Here is a 6,069-nt window from a genome sequence, read left to right as displayed (position 1 = left end):
TTAATGAAACCTTATTTCACATGACGATGACGAGAAAATAAAAATATTTCATATACCCGGTAATAAAATACAAAAGAAATAGTGAGTGAGTGATGTCATCAGTTCCTCATTTGCATACCGACCGAGATGTGCATATAACTGTTTTGTGAAATGAAGCGAAACCTTGAAATGCCATAATTTTCTTATTTTACATCCGATTTTGATGAAGTTTTCAGTGTTTTGCTTGTTGAATTTTTCTCATTTTATTCAAATCAAGTTTTTGTTGGGTGGACTTGTCCTTTAACCCTATCTAGGCCGGGGGGGGGGGGGGGCCTCGGAGGCCCCCCTCGACGAGTCGCGCGATATTTTCACCGCACAAAAGTTTTTGACAGTGCTGCTCGCTGACTTATTACTTTTAAGTCTTGCGCAACTTTTGAGACCAATTTTGCGTCATCCGGGTTCACGGTTCTGAAATTACGCAACGTTATGTAAGTGCATGTCAGACCAAAAATTGCTCAAAAACAGGATTTCGTGTACAAAGTTAATGTATATTGTGTTTTCAACCAAAAATCATAAATGTAGGATTAATTTGAGTTTTGCTGGCCTAAATGTATGTATTTTATGCTGCTTATGATCTTAGAAGAGTCCCCAATGAATTTCATTGAAAAAAACAATGAAAAACAAAGGGTCCAAAAAACAAAAAAATACATAAGAAATTGCAAAAAACATAATACATAAGAAATTGATCTGATATCAAATTCTGTTCATGTACATTTGCTAAGAACATCACAAAGAGTTTCTATGCCAAAAATTAGAACATTTGGAGCTTTATTTATGGAGTTCGAGGAAAAAGTATGATTTCGCATACTAATTACGCATAAATTAGCATGATTACGTAATAACAATTCACATGAAATAAATTGCTATACACTTTTGTAGATTATATCCTAGACAACCTGCCTGCGGTCGACGGCCGAGATCTCAAGGGGGGCCTGGGAAACCCCCCCCCTCCAGGCCATATGAACTCCCAAAATACCCCAGCCTAGATAGGGTTAAAGAGAAATTCCAGTAGTTGCAGTAAACACTGATTTCATGAGAAAGTCTGTAAAACAAGGCTTAATTGTCAGTATATCATCGAGGATCTAGATCTGGTACAGTTACATTAACTGAACTTTGTGAAATCTTGAAATCTATGCTGAAAAATGTTCACACCGAAGATCCCCAACACAGATAAGCCCACTGGGACAATGTATAATTATTGCTTAGGGCGTCCTACCCGATTCCTGTGCTTATTTGCTGATTTCTCAGCAATTACACAATTTCTTCCAGAATTCTTTGGCACATGCGTTTTATTTATACAAACAGACACTTTGGTGGTCATTTCATTGGATTCTGTACGAACTCATTTTGATATCGTTACCAAAACTAGCATTTACCTTTAAGGGTCAATGAAATTAGACCATGTTGGGGGAATCAATATCGAAATTTTAACCAAGGTCCAGTTTTTGAAATGTTGTCATAACTTGACCTAGGTCATAAAACTTAGACATAAGGGTAATAGTGTATCACTGAAGATCTTCCTTGAGTTTCAGGTCACATGATTGAGGTCAAAGGTCACTTAGGGTCAAACTATGGCCATGTTGGGGTTATTTCAGGAATTATAACTTTAAAACTTTATAGATCTAGTTAATGAAACTTGGACATAAGAGCAACCGTGTATCCCTGAATATTATGTGTGAGTTTCAGGTCACATGACCAAGGTCAAAGGTCACTTAGGGTCAACAAACTTTGGCCATATTGGGGGTATAGGAGGAATTGCCATCATCCTAAGAAGACGGGGGGGGGGGCTGATTCACCCCCTCGACATTTTTCGCGATAAATCCCTCACTCGAAATTTTTTGACCACGTCGTTCGCTGACTTTTTACTTTCAAGTCTCGTGCAACTTTTGAGACCAAAATTGTGACCCTGGGAACGCGGTTCCGAAATTACGCAAGATTTCGTAAGTGCATGCAGGCCCAAAATTACTTAAAACGTGAATTTGTGTACAAATCCAATGCAAATAATGTTTTTAGCCCAAAATTCATAATGTATCATTATTTTTCCTTTTACTGCTTAAAATCAATTAATTTTATCTTGTTTATGGTCAAAATAAAGTTCCCGATAATTTCCATTGACAAAACAATAAAAAGTCGAAAAACAAAAAATACATAAGAAATTTAGAATAGAATATATATATATATATATGTGTATATATATAAGACATATATAAAAAAATACATAAGAAAATAAATGTGATGTTGAAATTTTTGAAAAATTAAATTTGATCAGATGCCTATCTAGAGTCTATAAAACCAAAATTAGAAGTTTAGGGGAATTATTTCATTAATTAGAGCAACTTATGATTTTGAATTAGCATAATTAATGAGCAGTGAGACTTTTGACAGAATTTGATATTATAGTTTTGTAGATAATGCCATGGGTAATGCGCGTGCTAATTTGCATTCCGATCGCGCGTTCGGCGGCTGAGATCATAAGGGGGGCTGGATGAGCCTCCCCCATCTTTTTAGGCGTCGAAATAGCCCAGTCTATTTAGGGTTAAAAGTCTATGGATCTAATTCATGAAACTTTGTGTGTGTTCCAGGAACATGGCCAAGATCAAAGGTCATTCAAAGGTTAATGAACTCTGGCCGTGTTGGGAGTATGTGTTGAATTGGCATCATAACTTAGGAAATTTATGTATCTAGCTCATGAAACATCGACAGAAGGGTAATCAAGTATGAATGATTGTTTTGCACATTTCTTATGTCACATGATCATGGTCAAATGTCATTTTGGGTCAATGGACATAGTGTTTTTATATAATTTTGGTGTTTTCTTCTGTGAATAACTATTCATTAGCTGTTTTCAAAGGAAGAACTGCTGCTATATCGAATTGCGATGCAGGCGAGACTGCCAGAGGCGTTCCACTCGTTGAAATGTCATCATAACTTACAAAGTGTGTAGACCCAGTTCATGAAACTTGGATATAAGGGCAATCAAGTATTACTGAGCATCCTGACTGAGTTTCAGGTCACATGACCAGGGTCAAAGGTCATTTAGTGTCAATGAACTTAGACCATGTTGGGGGAATCAATATCGAAATCTTAACCTCAAGTATTTAAATATTTATTTCTTCTGTTTTTCATTGTTATTGATGTAGATGATGTGATGGTGTAGCTTTGAAATTAAGATAAATTTATCTTCGAGTAGCTTTGAAATTAAGATGAATTTATCCTCGTGTAGCTTTGAAATGAAGATAAATGTATCCTTGTGTAGTTTTCAAGTCAAGATTAATTTATCATGTAGCCTTGAAATTAAGATAAATTCATCCTCGTGTAGCCTTGAAATTAAGATAAATTAATCCTCGTGTATCCTTGTATTTAGGATAAATTTATCCTCGTGTAGCCTTGAAATTAGGATAAATTTATCCTTGTGTAGCCTTGAAATTAGGATAAATTTATCCTCGTGTATCCTTGTAATTAGGATAAATTTATCCTAAATACAAGGATACACGAGGATAAATTTATCCTAATTACAAGGATACACGAGGATAAATTTATCCTAATTTCAAGGCTACACAAGGATAAATTTATCCTAATTTCAAGGCTACACGAGGATAAATTTATCCTAATTACAAGGATACACGAGGATTAATTTATCTTAATTTCAAGGCTACACGAGGATGAATTTATCTTAATTTCAAGGCTACATGATAAATTAATCTTAATTTCAAGGCTGTATGAGGATAAATTTATCCTAATTTCAAGGCTGCATGAGGATAAATTTATCCTCATACAGCCTTGAAATTAAGATAAATTTATCCTCATGTAGCCTTGAAATTAAGATAAATTTATCCTCATGTAACCTTGAAATTAGGATAAATTTATCCTCATCCAGCCTTGAAATTAAGATAAATTTATCCTCATGTAGCCTTGAAATTAAGATGAATTTATCCTCATGTAACCTTGAAATTAGGATAAATTTATCCTCATGCAGCCTTGAAATTAAGATAAATTAACCCTATCTAGGCCGGGGTATTTTGAGAGTTCATATGGCCGGGGGGGGGGGGGCCTCCCAGGCCCCCCCCAAGATCTCGGCCGTCGACCGCGCGATCGCGCCGAAAATTGGCATGCTGGTTGCCTGGGACATAATCTCCAAGATTGTATAGTAATTTTTTTTGTGCGAGTCGCTATTAAGTGATTATGCTAATTTATGCGTAATTAGTATGCGAAATCATACTTTTTCCTCTAACTCCCTAAATAAAGCTCCAAATGTACTAATTTTTGGTATAGAAACTCTTTGTGGTGTTCTTAGCAAGTGTACATGAAAAAAATTGCGATATCAAATCATTTTCTTATGTATTTTATTGTTTTTTGCAATTTCTTATGTATTTCTTTGTTTTTTGACCTTTTGTTTTTCATTGTTTTTTCAATGAAATTTGTTGGGGACTCTTCTGTGATCATAAAAAGCATAAAATAAATACATTTAGAGCAGCAAAACTAAAAATAATCATACATTTATGAATTTTGGTTGAAAACACAATTTGCATTGACTTTGTACACGAAATCACGTTTTGAGCAATTTTCGGTCTGACATGCACTTACATAATGTTGCGTAATTTCGGAACCACGTACCCGGAGGACGCAAAGTTGGTCTCAAAAGTTGCGCAAGACTTGAAAGTAAAAAGTCAGCGAGTGGCGCGGTCAAAAAATTTCGCGCGGCGAAAATATTGCGCGATTTGTTGAGGGGGGGCCTCCGAGGCCCCCCCCCCCGGCCTAGATAGGGTTAATCCTCGTGTATCCTTGTAAGTAGGATAAATTTATCCTCGTGTAGCCTTGAAATTAGGATTAATTTATTCTTGCGTAGCCTTGAAATTAGGATAAATTTATCCTCGTGTATCCTTGTAATTAGGATAAATTTATCCTCGTGTATCCTTGTAATTAGGATAAATTTATCCTCATGCAGCCTTCAAATTAAGATAAATTAATCCTCGTGTATCCTTGTAATTAGGATAAATTTATCCTCGTGTAGCCTTGAAATTAGGATAAATTTATCCTTGTGTATCCTTGTAATTAGGATAAATTTATCCTCGTGTATCCTTGTAATTAGGATAAATTTATCCTCATGCAGCCTTGATATTAAGATAAATTTATCCTCGTGTAGCCTTGAAGTTAGGATAAATTTATCCTCGTGTAGCCTTGAAATTAAGATAAATTTATCCTCATGTAGGTTTTAAATTAGGATAAATTTATCCTCATGTAGCCTTGAAATTAAGATAAATTAATCCTCATGTAGGTTTTAAATTAGGATAAATTTATCCTCATGTAGCCTTGAAATTAAGATAAATTTATCCTCGTGTAGCCATGAAGTTAGGATAAATTTATCCTCATGTAACCTTGAAATTAAGATAAATTTATCCTCGTGTAGGTTTGAAATTAAGATAAATTTATCCTCATGTAGCCTTGAAATTAGGATAAATTTATCCTCATGTAGCCTTGAAATTAAGATAAATTTATCCTCATGTAGCCTTGAAATTAGGATAAATTTATCCTCATGTGGCCTTGAAATAAGGATAAATTTATCCTTATGTAGGTTTTAAATTAGGATAAATTTATCCTCATGTAGCCTTTATCCTTGTGTATCCTTGTAATTAGGATAAATTTATCCTCGTGTATCCTTGTAATTAGGATAAATTTATCTCATGTATCATTGTAATTAGGATAAATTTATCCTCATGCAGCCTTGATATTAAGATAAATTTATCCTCGTGTTGCCTTGAAGTTAGGATAAATTTATCCTCGTGTAGCCTTGAAATTAAGATAAATTTATCCTCATGTAGGTTCTAAATTAGGATAAATTTATCCTTGTGTAGGTTTTAAATTAGGATAAATTAATCCTCATGTAGCCTTGATATTAAGATAAATTTATCCTCATGTAGGTTTGAAATTAGGATAAATTTATCCTCATGTAGCCTTGATATTAGGATAAATTTATCCTCATGTAGGTTTGAAATTAAGATAAATTTATCCTCATGTAGTCTTGAAATTAAG

This window comes from Lytechinus variegatus, chromosome 5 (assembly GCF_018143015.1).
Source record: "Lytechinus variegatus isolate NC3 chromosome 5, Lvar_3.0, whole genome shotgun sequence".
NCBI classification, from domain to species: Eukaryota; Metazoa; Echinodermata; class Echinoidea; order Temnopleuroida; family Toxopneustidae; genus Lytechinus; species Lytechinus variegatus.
The sequence above is the reverse complement of the archived record's forward strand: the minus strand, read 5'-3'. Positions refer to the sequence as shown.